Source organism: Pinus tabuliformis, chromosome 3_2 (assembly GCF_031772625.1).
Source record: "Pinus tabuliformis cultivar Carrire ecotype Pingquan chromosome 3_2, CPIR1, whole genome shotgun sequence".
Taxonomy (NCBI): domain Eukaryota; kingdom Viridiplantae; phylum Streptophyta; class Pinopsida; order Pinales; family Pinaceae; genus Pinus; species Pinus tabuliformis.
This window is the reverse complement of record NC_142302.1, coordinates 566,429,591-566,437,723: the sequence shown is the minus strand read 5'-3', so window position 1 is coordinate 566,437,723 and position 8,133 is coordinate 566,429,591. Positions and strand designations below refer to the sequence as shown.

The following is an 8,133-nucleotide window of genomic DNA, read 5'->3' as shown; positions in this document are numbered from 1 at the left end:
AGAATTGGCCCAACGTGGATGGAAAAAGCATGAACCTGGCAGCAAAAACATATACGTGACATCTTTTTTCAAAAATAGAAAGCACAAGAATAGAAATTTTTAAAAAACCAAAAGCATCAACCCATCCTTTTCCAAAAAGGAGAAAAGCAAGAATTGAAATTTAAAAGAACCAATAAATAATGAAGTCTCAATTCAAAAATGGACGGGAGAATTTGGACGATGGCAGCTCAAGCATTTTGTGCTCTACAGTCTCGCATGGACTCTCGAGGCCTTTCATACGATGGTCATGATTTTTGCAGACTATGAGCCCAACTGGCACTGCAACATAGAGAAACCATTTTACGATTTCCTTTCCATGAAGCATGGGTTCGAATCCTGCATTTCCACGGGATCTGTGTGTTCCATGGATCGGGCGTCATGGGGCTGGGACGGAGGGAGCGGAGTTTCAATGGTTTCTGAATGGGTCTCATTTGTGATCAGAAATATAAAGTTGGGGTTCTGCAGTCCGCGTTTTTCATCGGGTGCTTGATCAGTAATTTTGATAATTTTACCTCCGAAGCTTCATATGCGCTTTGCTGCCGCTAGATCATTAAGAATTTACAGTTATTGGATCTTGATGTTTATTTACTGATGCGGGTGCAGGAATATTTGGGCAATTGCCGGATTCTTTGCTGGGAGGGAATGGAGTGCTGAGGTTGGTCTGTATTTGCAACACCATCCTCAGTTTCTTGACGGCCTTCTCGCCCAATTTGTGGGTTTATTTGATTCTGCGTTTATTGACAGGAATTAGCATTGGCGGCGTTCGGCTATCGTCCTTCGTTTTGGCAACTGAACCTGTCGGGCCGTGTAAGAGAGGACGAGTTGGCATGTTGACTTTGTATTTCTTTTCCCTCGGCATAGCTCTGCTTCCAGCTCTCTCCTACTTTTCTGGTAGCTGGAGATATCTGTACATAGTCGCTTCGATTCCTTTGGCCTTGTATTTCTTTTTCGTTCTGCCATTTGTATCAGAGTCCCCCCGATGGTACCTCGTCAAGGGCAGGCTGGAAGATGCCATGAAAGTCATGAGATCGATTAAGCATGTTTACAGAATGTTTTGTCAATGAATGCTTATGTTTCTTATGTTGATTTGTATTAGCCATGAATTTTATTATAAAATTGTATGTGTGTATTTTATATAGATTTAATTAAGCCTTATCTTTTTATTGTATAATATTTTAATGTTTATTTATTATATTGAGTTTTAATTATAATGAGATTTGTATTTTTTCTTTTTTCTTTTTTAATTGTATTTTCATTTGCCATTTAAAGGTTAATAAGTTAATTCCAACATTTGAAACAAAACATAAATTTTTTGATCACATAATATTTTAAGATTAAAAAAAAAAAACATAATTAGTAACTATTTTTAATAAATATTACTACTACACCAATAATAATGTGATTAATGCAAAATTTTATCATAATTTATTTTCATTAATGTTGATAAATTAATATGTTTAAAAAAAATATCCATTAACATCTTTAATGGTTTAACATATTAAATCAATATATTAAATCATCTCTCCATGTTGATATGTAAAAGAGCCCATATCAACAATGCAAAGTTTTTGGGGCATTTAAGTTTACACCTTCACGTGGTTGACCCTATTAGTAGAGATTATGATCTCAAAGCAAGGAGGAGCTTTTTAAATTGTCAATGCAAATTATCATAACACATATTTAAAAATAAATATATTTAACTATTTTAAAATATAACATTTCAAACAAATGAACACGAGTCAATCACTACATTATTATATAAGAAAATATTAATTCAATCAAATCTTTTCATGAATAAATTGACCTATTAATATTAAGTCTCCTTGCTTCTCTTGGGAAATTTCATATGTTGAGCTAAGGCAAGATGGAAAATATGATTCGTCCAACAAGAGAAACTTGGGGGAACCTATTAGATCAGTGCCTATGCTAGTATCTAAACTGGTCAACTCGGTGTAAGTCTTCTTGTGCGTTAGCGTTTTTCTAGTCTAGTAGAGAAGGGAAAAGGGGAGAATCTTAACCACTTTTCAACATGTTAACAATGGAAGTTAACATGTTGAGGCATCAATGTTTCATAGCGATTCTCACCTAATTATTAGACCCTTATGCTAAGATATGTTATTTACACGTGTAGACTACATATTCATGATATGTTTAATGGAATTCTTGTTATGGTTAGTAGGTGTCCATTCAAGATCATATTGAATTGATTACATTTATATTGTCATTTCCTTGTTATTCTATTGTTCTAAAGATGTGATTCAATTTTGGGCAGTGACTTCGGCGATGGGCTCGAAAAAGTGGCTCAAATATTGGGGATGATTGCAAAACACTAAAAAAATAGTCCCTGTGAGAGTGTTCAGAGGTCCCTGGACTCTACCATGCCCACAACATGAGAGCCAGAGGTCATGTAGTCCAAAATTTTAGTGGAACCGTGGTGCTAGTTGGCAAAAAGGTTGGGTTGGTTCCTAAGGGTCCTAATGCTGATGTTGGATGTATGTATGGTGTGTTTCTATTGGTTCCACTTTCTTAGCATGACTTAGGAGGTCAAATAATATCATAGTGGCCTCTCGTCGCATATTTAGCCTGACTGATCGGTTACTTGGGTAGATACGGGAGGAGGGTGTTACACTTCCCCACATTCTTGTGGATGGCATCCTTCATAGTAAGTGTGATGGTTATATATAACAATTTCAATCTTTCCTTGACTAAATTACATAACTATAAAATTTAGGTAGCGAAATTCAATATTTGAAGGCAATTCGTCACCTTCTGGAACAAATTTCTAAAGACTTTAATGTAAATATCCATTATATATATTGATAATAATATGAAATATGACAATGTATTTTTAGGAGGGGCTAGATAAATAATAACGATAATCTAATTTTAAGGTCATGGTCAAGCCTAAACACCAGATTGATGTGCAAGATCACCTTGTTTGTGTGACAAAGGGTTTGTCTTCATGTAGCGATTTCATTGCTAAAATCTATTGTGGTGTACATACCCCCCCTCTAGATTTGAACATGTGGCCTCACATGAAGAAACACATGTTCTTAATCATTAGGCACAATCAATCTACACATAACCCCCCACCTTTTGCTAGAAATCTTGCAATTGGGTGGGTTAGAAATATGACTACAAAAATACTATAGAAGAACTACAGGGATTGCAAGTTTTAAGAATGTAACAAAATGACTTTTAAAATGTTATAAAATTCTTAGGGTTTAAGGTTTATGGATTAGTGTTTAGGGTTCAGGGTTTAGAGATTACATTTATGGTTTAGGGCTTCTGGTTTACAATTTAGGGTTTAGGGTTTGGGGTTTAGATTTTAGGGGTTAGGGTTTAGCGTTTATAACATGTTGGTAAATTATGTTAATAAAGAGTTAAATAAAAACTACAAAACACTTTTTAAAATGTTATAAAATGCTTGGATTTTAGGTTTAGGGTTTAGGGTTTAGTTTGTTTAGGGTTTAGGGGTTTAGGGGGCTTAGGTTTAGGGTTTAATTTAGGGGGTTTAGGGTTTAGGTTTTAGGGTATTTTGGGGGGTTTAGTGTTTAGGTTTTAGATTGTATAACACTTTAGTAAATTCTTTTAATAAACACTTAAATAAAAGTTACAAAATGATTTTTAAAATGTTATAAAATGTTAGGGTTTAGGCTTTAGACATTAGGATCTAGGGTTGGTGTTTTGGGTTTGGGATTTAGGGTTTATGTTAATAACACTTTAGTAAATGATTTTAATCAAAAAATAAATAAAACTTACATAACAATTTTTAAAATGTTATAAAATTCATATGGGTTACAGTTTAGTGTGTACGGTTTAGGCTTTGGGGTTTAGGGTGTCGGGTTTAGGGTTTATATCACTTTAGTAGATTCGTTTAATAGAAACTTAAACAAAACTTACATAACTCTTTTTAAAATGTTGTAAGATGCTTAGGGTTTAGGGTTTATAACTATTACAAATAAATTTTAACATTTTATGAAATGCTTAGGGTTTAAGGTTTACAGTTTAGGGTTTATAACACTTCAGTAAATCTTTTTAATAAACACATAAATAAAAGTTAGAAAATTCCCTTTAAAATGTTATAAAATACATAGGTTTTAGGGTTTAGGGTTTATAACACTTTAATAAATTCTTTTCATAAACACTTAAATAAAAGTTACAAAGCACTTTTTAAAAGGTTACAGAATGCTTAGTGTTTAGAGTTTATGGTTGGGGGTTTGATGTTTAGGGTTTAGCATTTAGGTTTTAGGTTTTAGAGGTTTATAACACTTTAATAAATTCTTTTCATAAACACTTAAATTAAAGTTACAAAATGCTTGTTAAAATCTTATAAAATAGTTAAGGTCTAGGGTTTAGGGTTTGTAACACTTTAGTAAATCATTTATATAATTTACTAAAACTGGAGTTGGCACCAATTTTGGAGATCTACCAGAATTTTCGCCAAGTTAATATGGAATTAATTAATTTTAAAATGTGCTTAATTAACCACTAAACGTGATTAACACAAACCGCGGTTTTACTAACTGTTAACTTCGGTGGCGTTCTTGGAGGTAGACACATGCAATGGCATAAAGCTAATGGTTATGGTTTATGTGGCACATTTTATGGTGACTGTTGAATACATATAACCGTAACCACCAACAGAGCGTTTAGATGGGAGGGTCGGCCTGCGGACTGGCCCTCCTAACCCCCAACTTTCATTACATTAAACTTGAAATAGGTGCGGTAAACATAACGGTTAAGTTGTAATGCGGTGGTGTAATGGAAATGTGTTGCAGTTGTTCGGTACAGGTCCCGTGTTTGCCCCCTAGTGTGCCACAAAATTTTTTGCACTGCGCATTGAGCTGACCTCTGGGGAGGGACATGTGGCGACTTCCAGGCTTGCCACTTGTCCCCTCCTCATTGGTCCTCCATTAACCAAACAAATCATGCCACATCACCACATTTGATAACCAACCAAAATATGACACTTGTCGAAGCGTAACTGGATTGTTGACCAATGTTGACCTTGCACAATCACTTGCCACGTCAACAAACTGTTGACTATGCATTTTTTTTTAATTTCTTTTGTTTGGCAAAGCGGACAGAACGCGATATCTTCCTCATACGAACTCAATTTTCAGTGAAACGAGTTGCGTTCAGATCCTTTTTCCGAGATGGGCACGGTCATTGAGGTTTTGAGCCATTATGAGAACTTTTATTTTTTAGCTAAATATTGAGCACTTGATTAAGATTCAAGGGTGGTAGCCAACGATGTGTGGAGCAAAAGAGAGGATGAAAAATAGATTAGCACCACCACTAGGAATTTCTCAAAAATGAGCTTAAACCCAAGGGGTGTACAATTTTGGAGTAGGATCAATGGCATCAAGAAGTAGCATAGCAACAAGGGTGGTGGGCCTTACGCTATTGGGAATCACTGGACATGATTGTTTATTTTGAGGCCTTACATTCTAGGCCCATGTTTCATTTTAAGATCAAATGCTTCCCATCACCATAGTTGCTTCTCCCAACCTTTAGAGGCCAACATCTCTCCCATTCATGCTTATTTTCTTATTTTCTTCAAATCAATGTGTTGGTTTCCTCCACTAAATTATACCTTTAGATTATAATGCATATATGACAAAGGATTTTTCTTTTCTTCAGCATGGAATCCATGAGTTTGATATGAGGTTAGATGATATGAACATTGTAGTGAATATAGGGTTTGGTAACTTGGGATGGAGGAAAGAAAGGCCAAATCATGATGAAGAATATTGGTATCAGTGTTATGGCAGACAAGCTGCTTGTAATGGGGTCGAGAATTATAAAAAATGTAATCCCCATTAAATGGCAGTAACCAAATGGAAGAGAGAAAATTGGAACATGAACAAGGATAATCTCGTTCCACTGACATTTGAAATTTCATCTTATGGGTATTTGCAAGCCAATCACCATAAAACTAGATCTATTACTAGCTCACTCATATGGACATCACAAAGCATGTAGAATATAATATTGTTCATTTGTTTAACTTAGAATTGGTGAGTGTTGAAAATGGTCGTTGTTGATCTGAAAGGTTTTCCAAATGAAATAGGAAATTACATAGTCGTTTTGAAATAGATGATGTTGTTGTCGGGTGCATTTATATGGGAATGAATACAGATGATAAATAGAAGAGGAAGATGTGAACACAAAGCTTAGAACTATGGTTTGGAATCTAGATTCTCAACAATTTTCTCAAATCCGCCACTTACAAAAACTCCTAAATGGCAGCCATTAATGTCTGTGTACCATACCTCTCGACTGTCAACGTTTGAGTTAATCCCACGTTTGATTTAATCCCTTGTAGCTTGTCTGAGGCATTCTACTCTCCATCACACAGAATGGCCTGGAATCTGGATCCTCAACAATTTTCTCAAATCCACCACTCACAAAACCCCTATATGACAACCATTTATGTTTGTTTTCCATACCTCTCGACTATCAACCTTTGAGTTAATCCCTTGTAGCTTATCTGAGGCATTCGACTCTCCATGACGCATAAATGATTCTGGTAGACCTGAATGAATCAGAGAGAAATTGATTTAATTTTGGAAATTTCATTAACATAGCTCGATTTCTGTAAAGTGAATTAAAGTGTTTTTTCTATGTGTCTAGTTGTTTTCTTGGATTTTTTTAATAAGATCATCTGCATAGATGATCCGTCATTCCACAGAAATCGAAATGAGATCGAGAGAAAGGATCCTCAGCCTGTCATGGATCCAGGTTCCATGGACATGGTTTTACCTCTGGGTTAGTAACAATTGGCACCACTTGCATATTTTGGGAGGAGTATGGAACGATGTCTATGTGGGCAATTTGTCCCACCTTCTGACTCCGGGGCAATGTGTTTAATGATTAGGCTTCTCATGCATATGAATCTTTGGGTTGAGTTCCATTTCTGACCCTGATTTCTTTCTCGACAGGTGCAGTTCACCATTAAAAAGAAGCTTGGAGCAAAAGGTGAAGTATAAAAAAAAGTCTGGATCAAGTCAAAACAGCGATGCAAATTGGGTATGGGATGTTACACCATATTGATTACTTAATTCTTTTCAAAAGGTGCATAAATGTCCATAAGGTTTTGGGAATGGATATTTAAGAAAATTGTGTTGGGTGGTGTTAACCGTACTAATGGCTTTCAAAAGATGAAGAAATCTCCAAAGTTATGTTCTAAGAGACGGAAATTGAAAAATACTGCGCCTCTTCCAGAACAATGTTATGTGCAGATGGCTATGCAGCTAATAATCAACAAAACCCAGTTGTCTCCATAGAGTCATAACTTCCATTTGCAATCCCTTAGCCTGTCATAGATCCTCTGCCTCCTGCCAGTCTCACCGTTGGATCTGGGAGATGACCATCTTAGAAGATGCCAACCGTGGCCGTTGGAAGCATTTTTCTAGACAAGCAATTCCTCAGAGCCTGTGGTCCATGTTGTTGTAAACTCATCTGCCAGAGGTATCTGCACAGTGGGCACTGGGAGTGGTAAACTGCGTCACATTGAAGATGGGAGAGGACTTTCAGATTGGATTTGGATTTCGATGGACTCCCTCCACTCAATCTGAATTTTTTGAATCTGTCGAATTTGAAAGCCAGCGGAGGGATGCATCCTCCATCATATCGTTTGGCTTGGATCTGGTAAATTTATTTTCCAACTCTTTGTATTCAATCACTCTGAATATAGGTTACAGATAATCACTTAATTTCATTGACATAGCTTCATTCTGTCTTCTTTTTTAGCACTTATTTTCTTCTTTTAAAATTGAAATGCAATGGTTTTTTGGTCTGATTTTCTTTGTTTTTAAAATTAAATCCCAAATCCTCTGCGTCAGTGGACCCTTCGAGAGAAACGGGGACTAACAGTCTTGCTATTGGACCATCTCATCTGATCTCCATGACAGAAGATTCCAACAATGGTCGAGGATACCATTGGGAGGGTTTTTTTGGAGAAGAAATTTCTTTGATCCAGTGGATTCATCTATCTCTTATAAAATCAATGTCCATTTTATCATAAATGTGTTTGCCTACTTTTTTTAATGAAAATAATATTTAGATTGCCATGCTTTTCTTTATTTT

The 8,133-nt window shown here is 35.8% G+C and overlaps 1 pseudogene; it reads left to right on the top strand.

The window, feature by feature from the left end:
• The first annotated feature begins 280 nt into the window (after positions 1 to 280).
• LOC149181770 (organic cation/carnitine transporter 4 pseudogene) lies at positions 281 to 1,103 on the top strand (annotated as a pseudogene).
• The last annotated feature ends 7,030 nt before the right edge of the window (positions 1,104 to 8,133 follow it).